Source organism: Bufo bufo, chromosome 3, assembly GCF_905171765.1.
Source record: "Bufo bufo chromosome 3, aBufBuf1.1, whole genome shotgun sequence".
Lineage (NCBI taxonomy): Eukaryota > Metazoa > Chordata > Amphibia > Anura > Bufonidae > Bufo > Bufo bufo.
Genome location: NC_053391.1, coordinates 385,132,645 through 385,147,362, shown reverse-complemented (window position 1 = coordinate 385,147,362; position 14,718 = coordinate 385,132,645).

Genomic DNA, 14,718 nt, shown 5'->3' with positions numbered 1-14,718 from the left:
ATGCTAGTCGCCTTGTAAAAGCCTTTCACAGGCCTCAGCAGGATAAGGTCGGTCCTGGGTGTCTGGAGATCACCCGTAGAAGGGAAGGGGTACTGTTACGGTCCCTCCCATGACAGAGGTTAGAGGATCTGAGAGACTGGCTGCACGTGAGGTTGTCTGACAGTCTCTCTGTTCTCACTTATTGCAGTGTTGTTGTTGTTAATGACCACACCTCTTGTCTCAGGTGAAGCTTGTGGTCAATACTGCTCCGCTATTTAGTCTGGACTCACATTTCATACTAGGCGGTTGATATTCTCTGCCTGGAGTTGGAAGAGCCGGTGTGTGGTCCTCATCTGAGTTCCTGCTCATCCATTTTCTATTGAAGATAAGTGTACTTCTCTTTGTATTGTGTTGTTCCCATTTGCTCGTTGTTTACTAGGCCTCAGGGAGACGCTGGTTTGTTCATCTGGGAAGGAACCAGTAGTCTGGGGCCCTGTCACTACTCCTAGGGATATTCAGGGTTACTAGGGCCTAGGTTTCTGGTGTATGAATATTCCCACCTTTAGGGTCTATTCATACTGACAGAAGTCAGGGCTAGGTTTAGGGTTTTCATAGGTGGTTACATAGTAACATAGTACATAAGGCCGAAAAAAGACATTTGTCCATCCAGTTCGGCCTGTCATCCTGCAAGTGGATCCAGAGGAAGGCAAAAAAAAAACTGTGAGGTAGAAGCCAATTTTCCCCACTTTAGGGGAATAAATAATTCCTTCCTGACTCCAATCAGGCAATCAGAATAACTCCCTGGATCAACGACCCCTCTCTAGTAGCTATAGCCTGTAATATTATTACACTCCAGAAATACATCAGGCCCCTCTTGAATTTCTTTATTGTACTCACCATCACCACCTCCTCAGGCAGAGAGTTCCATAGTTTTAAACCTCCTCTGCCACTTATCTTCCCAAGCCTCCAAACTATCCAGATCCCTCTGTAGTAGTATACTGTCCTCTTCAGTGTTAATTATTTTACACAGTTTAGTGTCATCTGCGAAAATTGATATTTTACTATGCAAGCCTTCAACAAGATCATTAATACATATATTGAAGAGAATAGGGCCCAATACTGACCCCTGAGGTACCCCACTAGTGACCCAATCTGAATGTGTACCGTTAATAACCACCCTCTGTTTTCTATCACTCAGCCAGTTACTTACCCACATACAGACATTTTCTCCCAGTCCGAGCATTCTCATTTTATATACTAACCTTTTATGAGGTACAGTTTCCCTTTCCCTAGCCTTGAGGCCTAGTTCCTGGTCATTTTCCTTCTGTCATTCTGATGTTCCTCCACTCCCCTTACACCGTTACATTTTCAGAAAGGACACAAAAACTGTCTTTTGCAACTTTAAAAAGTTGTAAACACGTATTTAACGCCACTTTTCTGGTGCAGAGAAATCTCCCCCAAAGTGTCCAATATCATAGTAAAAAAATTTTTTTGGAGAGTAGAAGGAAGCTAAAGAACTGAAAAGCATGCACAAAGAGTACATACAAATGTCAGGTTACTTATAGTGACCAAGCAAACCCAGCTTCCCAATGCTGTATGGTAGGAGTTTCTCAGCCTTAATGCGAAACTATGGTTGATGAGGAGATAACAGAGAAAAAATTGCATTTTCAGTCTTTAAAGGAGGACCTGTCACCTCTCCTGACATGTCTGTTTTAGTACATACTTGCATTCTCCATGTAATAACAATTCTGGAGAATCTATTCTTATGATTCTATGTTGTACCACTCCTTTATTATTCCTTCTGGAAGTCATAAATGAATTGCTAGCAGTTTGCAATGAGAGTCCAGATAGATGCTATCAGTTATAGATGTGTTCTTGCACAGGTTGCCCCTGACAGCACTGATTGGATAGTGTCAGACTGTACAGGGACACACCCCCAACTGGTAACACCCATCGGGAAGGGGTCATTCATAACTTCCAGAACGAATAATAAATGAATGGTACAATATAGAGTCATAAGAATAGATGCTACAGAATTGTTATTACATAGGGAATGCAAATAGTTACTAAAACAGACATGTCAGGAGAGGTGACAGGTCCATCTTACCTTAGTTCAGTGGCAATTTTGCCTTGAGCTCGATCTGAGAAAGACTGTATGCTAACTACTGAAGAGACTGCAGCAGCTAGTGTAGTGCCCTGGAGCAAGGGGTACTTTTTTCCCTATGCAAAGTTAAAACTTCTTACTTTATTTCACCTAAAAGGGTTAACTTGCACTGTTTAATACTGTATAACTGCATTTATATATATGTTGTGATATACAGGGTGGGCCATTTATATGAATACACCTTAATAAAATGGGAATGGTTGGTGATATTAACTTTCTGTTTGTGGCACATTAGTATATGTGAGGGGGAAAACTTTTCAAGATGGGTGGTGACCATGGCGGCCATTTTGAAGTCAGCCATTTGAATCCAACTTTTGTTTTTTCAATAGGAAGAGGGTCATGTGACACATCAAACTTATTGGGAATTTCACAAGAAAAACAATGGTGTGCTTGGTTTTAACGTAACTTTATTCTTTCATGAGTTGTTTACAAGTTTCTGACCACTTATAAAATGTGTTCAATGTGCTGCCCATTGTGTTGGATTGTCAATGCAACCCTCTTCTCCCACTCTTCACACACTGATAGCAACACTGCAGGAGAAATGCCAGCACAGGCTTCCAGTATCCGTAGTTTCAGGTGCTGCACATCTCGTATCTTCACAGCATAGACAATTGCCTTCAGATGACCCCAAAGATAAAAGTCTAAGGGGGTCAGATCGGGAGACCTTGGGGGCCATTCAACTGGCCCACGACGACCAATCCACTTTCCAGGAAACTGTTCATCTAGGAATGCTCGGACCTGACACCCATAATGTGGTGGTGCACCATCTTGCTGGAAAAACTCAGGGAACGTGCCAGCTTCAGTGCATAAAGAGGGAAAAACATCATCATGTAGCAATTTCGCATATCCAGTGGCCTTGAGGTTTCCATTGATGAAGACTGGCCCCACTATCTTTGTACCCCATATACCACACCATACCATCAATTTTTTTGTTCCAACAGTCTTGGAGGGATCTATCCAATGTGGGTTAGTGTCAGACCAATAGCGGTGGTTTTGTTTGTTAACTTCACCATTCACATAAAAGTTTGCCTCATCACTGAACAAAATCTTCTGCGTAAACTGAGGGTCCTGTTCCAATTTTTGTTTTGCCCATTCTGCAAATTCAGTGCGCCGATCTGGGTCATCCTCGTTGAGATGCTGCAGTAGCTGGAGTTTGTAAGGGTGCCATTTGTGAGTAGCTAATATCCGCCGAAAGGATGTTCGACTAATGCCACTCTCCAGTGACATGCGGCGAGTGCTACGCTGTGAACTCTTGCTGAATGAAGCTAGGACAGCCACTGATGTTTCTTCATTAGAGACAGATTTCATGCGTCCATATTTTGGCAAATCCAACACTGAACCAGTTTCACGAAACTTAGCAAGCAGTTTGCTAACTGTAGCATGGGAGATGGGTGGTCTCGTAGGGTGTCTTGCATTGAAATCTGCTGCAATGACCCGGTTACTGCGTTCACCAGACATCAACACAATTTCTATCCGCTCCTCATGTTTTAACCTCGGCGACATGTCAATGGCTGCAAACAAAGAGAAACTTGTAAATAACTCATGAAAGAATAAAGTTATGTTAAAACCAAGCACACCATTGTTTTTCGTGTGAAATTCCCAATAAGTTTGATGTGTCACATGACCCTCTTCCTATTGAAAAAACAAAAGTTGGATTCAAAATGGCCAACTTCAAAATGGCCGCCATGGTCACCACCCATCTTGAAAAGTTTCCCCCCTCACATAAACTAATGTGCCACAAACAGGAAGTTAATATCACCAACCATTCCCATTTTATTAAGGTGTATCCATATAAATGGCCCACCCTGTATATCCTGTTCATTATCACTGTATTTACATGGCTCTGTGGAAAGGGTTAATGAATACTGAGAGACTGTTAGGGCTTTGATTGAGAAGCTAGTAATTTTCCACAGCTGCCATAGGGTTTAAAGAAGACCATGTTTTAGAGGGAAAAACCCAGACTTGTTTACCACCAAAGAGCAGACAGCGTGACCTTTTCAATGTCTGGTTTTAGCTTTGTTGTTATGTCTGGAAACTTGTTTTTGTCTGGAAAATCTGATGTGTCATTACCATTGAGTATCATTGAAGCTCTAATGTAAGTCTATACCAGCTGGGAGCTGAAACAATGTATCAGTTTGTGCTGAGTTTCTCCACTCTACCCTTCCCAGTAGAAGGTTCTAGTCTAGCAAAATCTGTATATAAGGAGAGCAGTCAGAGCCCCTAGGGTGCTGCAGTTAGGGAACAGTGCTTGAAAGAGGAGACTGTGCCAGACTACTGAGCAGGGGCGTAGCTATAGGGGGTGCAGAGGTAGCAGTCGCTACCGGGCCCAGGAGCCTGAGGGGGCCCCAAAGACCCTTGGGCCACATAAGAAGACACCGGTATTATAGAAAGTGCATGCTGGTCAAGTTACACCTCTGGCTGGAGGGAAAGGGTTAGGTCAAGAATTTGACATGGGAAGAGTGCTGTTTAAATTTTTGCCTCAGGGAGCACAGAGGCTATGTGCTCCCTTGCTCCTGGCCACAAAGCACTGAGGGAAGGGGGGCCCAAGCTGAACTCTCGCACCAGGGCCCATGAGCTATCAGCTACGCCCCTGCTACTGAGTGACCAGAAGAAGACGCTGAGATGGGGATACGCTGCCACAGACCCTGGCTCACCAGCCTTGGATCAGGGTACCAGCCTTCTGAAGAGAAAGAGAGACAGCTATCTCAGGCCTTTCCTCAGCATCAAATCCTTCTTCTGCCAGGGAGGAGCACCCTGGTTTACTGCAGACCCTGACTCTCTGGACTTATTTCCTATTCGGGTGCACCACGCCTTACCATCCCTTACAGAGAGCAGCAACACGTGGTGACACCTCAACGGTGTCTGGGGGACCCAGCGTAGCGTTGCGGCCACCCCAAACCCGGCCACTGCACTAGGAAAAGTGTCTCTTAGGTCTGCAGCCCACAGCTGGATTTGGTACGGTGCTGTCTACATGGAACAGGTTTGTTGCTTATGGGGTTGGTGGTACACGGCATGGCCCAGCAAACCACACACTGACTTGACCAGGGTAGTTAGATTTGGCTCAGGTGCCAACGTCAGAGGTCACAGCAAATCATCAAGTATCTCTGGCTGTGTCACAAGCAGCACATTTTATAGCTGCAGAGCTAAAAACTTCAAAACTAGAATAAAAATGTAAAATTTCTTTCTCTGACATTGTAAACCTAGTACATCTGTGAAATAGAGAAACATAAAAAATTCACCTTTTAACAACAGTTTGTCATGCTGTGAATGATAACTGATTGAAATGACGGTATAAATAGTGAATGTCCATACGCTCACTTTATAGCCTGTGAAATTACTATCCCCAGTAGTATGCACCCCAGCAGTAAGTAGCACTCACAAACAATTCTAACCTCAAAAGAAATTAACCATAAATGTGTCCTATGCTACATGTAATTGTTAGGAACGGCCATTTTATTAACATGTCTGTATCATCATTTAGTAAAGCCCTGAAAAACAGATGTGTTCCAGTATCTCAAGCTTGACAATTTAATTATAAGATATACAGCACTGAAAGAAGAACACATCATTTTATATTTTGAGGAAAGAAGGATAGGATATTGATAGAAAAAATTAAAAAAATGTAACTCGGGGGTTATGCCGGTGATCTGTTTGGCATACTGATTAGCCCCTAAAGGGTTAATGGCTAATGTTGGCCTTAAAGTGGATTTCTGAGCTCAGGATATCAATGGCCTATCCTTAAAATAGGCCATCAATGTTAGATTGGCGGGAGTACGACTCTTGGTACCCTCACTGGTCAGCTGTTTGAAGGGACCATGGCAGCCTCTTCATTGTTTACATGGGTCCATCTACCTGCACATCATCAACTTAATAGAGCGCTGGTGCAGGGTACTGCAGCTTCATCCCATTCACTTTAATATTTTGTGTGTTAGCCCAGCACTCCAGCACTGCTGGCCCTACATGCGGGCACGGGCGCTGGGCTCCCTCATTTCCCTTTGCTGCCGTGCACCATGCTGACCAGCGTGGGCAGCAGGTAGCCTAAAGGGAACCTGTCACCTGGATTTTGGGTATAGAGCTGAGGACATGGGCTGCTAGATCGCCACTCGCATATCCACAATATCCAGTCGCCATAGCTCTGTGTGCTTTTATTGCGTCAAAAAACGATTTAATAGATATGTAAATGAACCTTAGATGAGTCCTGTCTCCTTCATGCTTGAGAGATGAGTCCAGCGTTCTCTGACTCTGAGACCAGCCACGCCCACTGTGAAGAAGCCCAGCAACCCCCCGCATCCTCCGAATCTCCTCCTTGCTCCCCAACGTCACACAGCTAGAGCGTCGTAATCTCGCGATGCGCAGTTCGTTCCCTGAGGCGGATGCCAGCACAGAGAAGGAACACTATGCCGACACTGCGCATGCGCTAGCTCGCGCATTGCGAGCTTACGGCGCTCTAGCTTTGTGACGTCGGGGAGCAAGAAGGAGATTCGGAATATGCGGGGCGGTGTGGGATTCTACACAGTGGGTGTGGCTGGGCTCCGGAAACGTTAGTAACAGCTCCTTGGGTTTCCTATTTGCCTCATTTACATATATATATATATATATATATATATATATATATAAAATCTTTTTTTGACACAATAAGCGCAGAGAGAGCTATGGGGAATGGATATTGCGGATGTGCTAGCGGCGATCTAGCAGCCCATGTCCTCAGCTCTATACATCAAATCCCGGTGACAGGTTCCCTTTAACTATTGTATCAGTGCTCCATGCCAGAGCTTTCTTCCTGATTTAGTCTTGTACTGTTTGGGCATGTACGGGCGTGTCTCTCATCCCTTGTGAGGCAGCACGTACACGCCCTCTATCTCCCCAGCCTATGGCTGAGTTGCAGGAAGTATTTAAGTGCGCTTCCTGCCCCAGGAAGCCACCTGAGAAATCTTGGTCACTAGCTTGTCTAGTTCCTTGTGTGAAGGTGTTTGGAAGTTCTGCTTTTCTGTGTACCGGACCCTGCTTCTTGATTTAACAGACTTTGCTTGATTGCCGCCTGCCTCTAACGTTGGACTTCATTTATGGACTTTGCTTGATTGCTGCCTGCCATGACCCCGGACTTCCTGACTAAGTCATTCCCCTCGGTGCTTTGCACTGGTATCTCTGACCCAATGGTCAGCTGCTACTGACTCGGGGGCTGCTCTGGAGTGGCATCTGGTGACTACCCTAATGGCCCAAGCCTATCCCCACCATCAGAGGCTCTTGTGAAGACCAGGTAGTCACCTCCAGGGTATAGCTTGTCAGTGGCACAGTGGGTCCACACCCTCTGGCATAACACTGTGCCACTGCTACTAAGCAGATGGCCCCATAAGCATGAAGAGGCGGCAGCACTTACCCGAGCTCCGTAGCCTTTTCAAACAGTTGATCAGAGGACTGGCGAAAGTCAGACCCCCACCGATTTGATGATGATGATCTATCCTGAGGATAGGCCTTCCTGAAACCAGAAAACCCCTTTAAGGGCACAGTGTAATTTATCTAATTTATACTCACTTTTCATGGTATGCAAAAAATGTAAGTATTTGGTGAAGTTTCTGGACATGTAAATTTATGTCTTAACACTACAACAGATAATGCCCCCAATCAAGTGGATATTCTGATTTTTCTTTTTGGGCTTTCTTCACTCTTTTTGTGTCTTTTTTTTTTTTACTTGAATTTCATAATTTTTGTCAAGCATACAAGCAACAGGATGCTCATGCTGTGTTTAAAAAAAATATTCCAAAAATCCCAAATAAATAATCAAAGTTATAAAAAATATATATAAAATGCACTTTGTAATACGCTTCATAATTCCCTATTTTTTCCCCCTTGAATTTCATGCATTTTGACAAGCACAGCATGCTGTGGTTAAAATGCCAAGAACCCAAAATAAATCAACAAATGCACTATTTGTAATACCCTTCATAATTCCCTGTTGAGCTATAGCAATCATATAGCTATTGCAGTTTTCCCAGAAATTAAAATGCCAAATACACTGCAAAAACACAAGATTTTCCTAAAACCGCTATGTATTAATTGCATCACCTATGGAGATATTTTTGGGGGTTTGGAACAAACTGATCAGGAATAATCATTTTCATTAAAGCAAAGTAGTTTTCAAATATTCCTTATAATGGGGTTTCTAGACAACCTATGGTTTGCACAGCAGTAATGGTTACAGGGTGATGAGGTCCAATGTATAATTTTATACATTGACACAGTACATACATTATCTATAGGATTGGTCATTTTGATCATTCAGTAATGCAGGGGCCAAAACCTGAACCACCTTTCAGTAGAAGGTTGGAAGGAACACCTTATTCTGCCCAGAATCACTGTAGCCTGCTCCAAATAAATGACAAATTGACAACCCTCTTCAGTTTTCAATTTATAGTTAGGCTGAGTGGACATATATCAGTGTCTAGCAGGTCCAGCTCCGGGTTCATGTGGGCCCTTGGGCGATAAAGTCTCAGTGGACCCCCTTTTTTATTGCTTTTTATTCAATAACAAAACTCACCATAATGCTCCCCAGTAGTAATAATTCTCCTTATAATGTGACAGTAGAAAATGTCCCCTTATAATGAGTGCCAGTGCAAAAAATGTCGTGAACTAGTACAAAAATGCCCTGTTCTGTGTACCAGTACAAAAATACCCCCTCTTAGTGCCGCCAGTTGAGCTGATGTCCCCATAGTGCCCCCATAATGTGTGTCAATATAACATACCCATATATAGTGCTCACAGTAAATTCCCCAATAGTGCTCCTCTCCCCCTCCCCATAGTGCCCCATTATGTCCCAGTATTAAATGCCCCAATATAGTGTCCCCAATAGATGTCTACAGAGTGCTTCTCTCCCCCCTTCCCCATAGTGCCCCCCATAATGTGCCAGTATAAAATGCCCTTATATAGTGCCCCCCAGTAGATTCCCCCATAGTGTCCCCATAATGTGTGCCAGTATAAAATGCCCCTATATAATGCCCTCATAGTGTCCTCCATAATGTGCCAGTATAAAATACCCCTTCTTAGTGTCTCCAGTAGATGCCCTGTCCTTCCCTTCTCCATTGTGTCCCCCATAATGTGCCAGTATAAAATGCCCTTATATAGTGCCCCCCAGTAGATTCCCCCATAGTGTCCCCATAATGTGTGCCAGTATAAAATGCCCCTATATAATGCCCTCATAGTGTCCTCCATAATGTGCCAGTATAAAATACCCCTTCTTAGTGTCTCCAGTAGATGCCCTGTCCTTCCCTTCTCCATTGTGTCCCCCATAATGTGCCAGTAAAAATGCCCATATATAGTGCCCCCATAGCGCGCCCCTTCTTCCGCCTGATATTGCGCCAAACAGCATTATGCCGAATAAAAAAAAAACACTAATACCTCCATGCTTCTGGCAGCGATGTGAAACAGACCTCTTCTGGCCTCTGTCCCGCGCTGTACGCTGCCCGGCTCTAGCGGCACGACAAACAGGGAAGGGAGACGCCTTTTGACTGCCCCACCACAGCATCCAACTGTATCGCTGTCCTGAGGATCGTGATATAGATGAATCTAGAGATGGAAGCACAATGGAAGTGTTTATTTCCAATGGCCCTGCTGCCGCCCCCACTTATCTCCAGGGCCGCACCACACGCGGTGATTGCCTCACCTTGCCTTGGTGCGGCCCTGGCGCTCCCCCAGGAGCAGTGGGCCCTGGCACTTGCCCGGGTTTGCCGGGTGCTGACGCTGACGATTTTTATTTTTTTTGTGGAGCAGGACACAACTGATATACACTCACCTAAAGAATTATTAGGAACACCTGTTCCATTTCTCATTAATGCAATTATCTAGTCAACAAATCACATGGCAGTTACCTCAATGCTTTTAGGGGTGTGGTCCTGGTCAAGACAATCTCCTGAACTCCAAACTGAATGTCAGAATGGGAAAGAAAGGTGATTTCAGCAATTTTGAGCGTGGCATGGTTGTTGGTGCCAGACGGGCCAGTCTGAGTATTTCACAATCTGCTCAGTTACTGGGATTTTCACGCACAACCATTTCTAGGGTTTACAAAGAATGGTGTGAAAAGGGAAAAACATCCAGTATGCGGCAGTCCTGTGGGCGAAAATGCCTTGTGGATGCTAGAGGTCAGAGGAGAATGGGCCGACTGATTCAAGCTGATAGAAGAGCAACATTGACTGAAATAACCACTCGTTACAACCGAGGTATGCAGCAAAGCATTTGTGAAGCCACAACATGCACAACCTTGAGGCGGATGGGCTACAACAAAAGAAGACCCCACCGGGTACCACTCATCTTCACTACAAATAGGAAAAAGAGGCTACAATTTGCACGAGCTCACCAAAATTGGACTGTTGAAGACTGGAAAAATGTTGCCTGGTCTGATGAGTCTCGATTTCTGTTGAGACATTCAAATGGTAGAGTCTGAATTTGGAATGAGAACATGTATCCATAATGCCTTGTTACCACTGTGCAGGCTGGTGGTGGTGGTGTAATGGTGTGGGGGATGTTTTCTGGGCACACTTTAGGCCTCTTAGTGCCAATTGGGCATCGTTTAAATGCCACAGGCTACCTGAGCAATGTTTCTGACCATGTCCATCCCTTCATGACCACCATGTACCCATCCTCTGATGGCTACTTCCAGCAGGATAATGCACCATGTCACAAAGCTCGAATCATTTCAAATTGGTTTCTTGAACATGACAATGAGTTCACTGTACTAAAATGGCCCCCACAGTCACCAGATCTCAACCCAATAGAGCATCTTTGGGATGTGGTGGAACGGGAGCTAGGTGCCCTGGATGTGCATCCCTCAAATCTCCATCAACTGCAAGATGCTATCCTATCAATATGGGCCAACATTTCTAAAGAATACTATCAGCACCTTGTTGAATCAATGCCACGTAGAATTAAGGCAGTTCTGAAGGCAAATGAGAAATAGAACAGGTGTTCCTAATAATTCTTTAGGTGAGTGTATATGTAATTGCACTATAGTGCACAGGTCCTGAATCTATAGACAATGTTCTTCTGTCTGGTGCTGTTTTCCATCAGGACTCACAACTGTTATGCTGGATGAGTATCAGCTATATGAATTTTCTACTAAGTAATACTATAGTAAGGCTGGATGACGGGACATAATACAGCCTAGGTTCCTGAATTGTACTGGGTGATCACTGGAGCTGAAATGTTATAGTTCACATCAGATGTGTTCTCAGAGGGGAAACATTACAGAAAGGAAACTCCTCATTTGCATATTATTGCCCCAGGCAAAAGAAACAGGCAGGCACCAGGCAACAGAAGGAGTGATATCACAGGTGAATGAAATGTTATACCGACATTTGTATTAGGCCTCCTGCACAAGACCGTTTTTTTTTCCCGTTTACTGGCCGTTCTTTGCGTTCCGTATACGGTCCGTATACGGTCCGTATACGGTCCGTATACGGAACCATTCATTTCAATGGTTCCGCAAAAAAAACGGAATGTACTCCGTATGCATTCCGTTTCCATTTTTCCGTTCCGTTTAACGATACAAACCGGATTCCAAAAAAGTTGGGACACTATACAAATCGTGAATAAAAACTGAATGCAATGATGTGGAGGTGCCAACTTCTAATATTTTATTCAGAATAGAACATAAATCACAGAACAAAAGTTTAAACTGAGAAAATGTACCATTTTAAGGGAAAATATGTTGAATCAGAATTTCATGGTGTCAACAAATCCCCAAAAAGTTGGGACAAGGCCATTTTCACCACTGTGTGGCATCTCCCCTTCTTCTTACAACACTCAACAGATGTCTGGGGACCGAGGAGACCATGCTCTCCCATTCTTGTCTAATACAGGCCTCTAACTGTTCAATCGTCTTGGGCCTTCTTTGTTGCACCTTCCTCTTTATGATGCGCCAAATGTTCTCTATAGGTGAAAGAACTGGACTGCAGACTGGCCTTTTCAGTACCCGGATTCCTTCTCCTACGCAGCCATGATGTTGTGATTGATGCAGAATGTGGTCTGGCATTATCTTGTTGAAAAATGCAGGGTCTTCCCTGAAAGAGATGACGTCTGGATGGGAGCATATGTTGTTCTAGAACCTGAATATATTTTTCTGCATTGATGGTGCCTTTCCAGAAATGCAAGCTGCCCATGCCACACGCACTCATGCAACCCCATACCATCAGAGATGCAGGCTTCTGAACTGAGCGTTGATAACAACTTGGGTTGTCCTTGTCCTCTTTGGTCCGGATGACATGGCGTCCCAGATTTCCAAAAAGAACTTCGAATCGTGACTCGTCTGACCAGAGAACAGTCTTCCATTTTGCCACACTCCATTTTAAATGATCCCTGGCCCAGTGAAAATGCCTGAGCTTGTGGATCTTGCTTAGAAATGGCTTCTTCTTTGCACTGTAGAGTTTCAGCTGGCAACGGCGGATGGCACGGTGGATTGTGTTCACTTGACAATGGTTTCTGGAAGTATTCATGAGCCCATTCTGTGATTTCCTTTACAGTAGCATTCCTGTTTGTGGTGCAGTGTCGTTTAAGGGCCCGGAGATCACGGGCATCCAGTATGGTTTTACGGCCTTGACCCTTACGCACAGAGATTGTTCCAGATTCTCTTTTTTTTCTTTATAAATATCTTTATTAATTTTCTTAGGCCAAAGCAATATAAAAAGGTATCTGGTCACAGAGAGTGGGTACACACGACAGGTACATTTATGCAGTATTTCCCTTGATACCGGGCTACGTATATATACATATAGACATCAATATCAAAGACACTCCGGTTTAGTCCCAATTTTCTGTCCCTCATATCAAAGCAAAAACCACCCCCCCCCGAAGGCCCCCCCCCCCCCCCCCCCCCAAACGCCCCTCTCCCCCCATCCCCCCCCCACGTACCTGGCCTGGTACGGCCGCCACGAGGGGCGGCGGGCTGCTCACGCCCCTCTTCTGGGTATTTCCCAGACAGTCATAGGACCAATTCCTATTTGATTTTAGCGAGTTATAGTACTGTTTTGTTGTTTAAAAATTATTGAAAATGTATTTGTTTATGTGGGAGGTTAGACTCAAGAAGTGGTGGGTCGTCAGTTCCAGTCCGGTAGTGCATCTCTTTCAGTCATATCTCCTATCTATACACCTATTCCTGTTGTGAATTTCACCCCGCGCCGTTTCATGCACTCAAAGTCTGTTACTCTTACCATCAATCTTTGCCATTCATGTTTTGTTGGTGGACTATCTTTCACCCAATGCCTCAGAATTATTACCTTGGCCAATAGGAGTCCCTTCAGCCAGTAGCCCTGCTCACTTTTAGAAGTTTTGTTTTTGTATTCGGGGGGAAGCAGTCCAAGTATCGCTACTTGAATAGTTAGAGTGGGGTTGTTCCCAGTTAATGCCACCAACTCCTGAAATATACTATCCCAAAAGTTCTTAATAACTGGGCAATCCCACAACATATGGACATACCCTGCAGCTGCAAGAGAGCATTTCAAGCAACTGAATTCTTGTCCCTTATTGCTGTATATTTTGGATAGGAGATTCGGGGTAACATATAATCGGTGTATTATTTTAAATTGAGTCAAACGGTGCTGTCGTGAGAGGGAAGCCTTTTTGATATTTTGATATATTTCCCGCCATTGTGAAGAGTTACATTCCCCTATATCCGCGTTCCATTTATCTACACTTTTGAATTTAGTGAGCGTGCTTAATTCCTCAATAAATCTCCTATAAAGTAGTGAGACCCTAACTTTTTTCCCAACTGTATTATAACAAAATAATTGAGAATCTCTGAGTGCTTATTTCCCAGGGCATTTTTTTAAGCGTGCATGCTAATGCATGTTGTAATTGAAGATATCTATAATGTTCTAATGCAGTGATTGATTGCTGCTTTTCCAAGACTGCTTACCAAGAGCTGATTTACAAGAGCATTGAGATATTCAGGAGACCAACTTAGTCTAACTCAGAGTTTTTCCACTGTAGCAGAACTTCAGTGGTGTTTCTGGTGAATTCTCAGACACTGTGTTTCAAGAGAGGTAAGGAATTTTCCAGACACAGTATCTCTATTGTCTGATTGCAAATGAGCATAGGCAAGTAAGGTGTTAATTTGCTGTTGGGGGAGGAGCCTTTGTGGGAGGGTGTGTATATATACCCACACAGTATTAGCTTGCTAATTATAGCTTGCTGCTTTTCCAAGACTGCTTACCAAGAGCTGATTTACAAGAGCATTGAGATATTCAGGAGACCAACTTAGTCTAACTCAGAGTTTTTCCACTGTAGCAGAACTTCAGTGGTGTTTCTGGTGAATTCTCAGACACTGTGTTTCAAGAGAGGTAAGGAATTTGCTAGACACAGTATCTCTATTGTCTGATTGCAAATGAGCATAGGCAAGTAAGGTGTTAATTTGCTGTTGGGGGAGGAGCCTTTGTGGGAGGGTGTGTATATATACCCACACAGTATTAGCTTGCTAATTATAGCTTGCTGCTTTTCCAAGACTGCTTACCAAGAGCTGATTTACAAGAGCATTGAGATATTCAGGAGACCAACTTAGTCTAACTCAGAGTTTTTCCACTGTAGCAGAACTT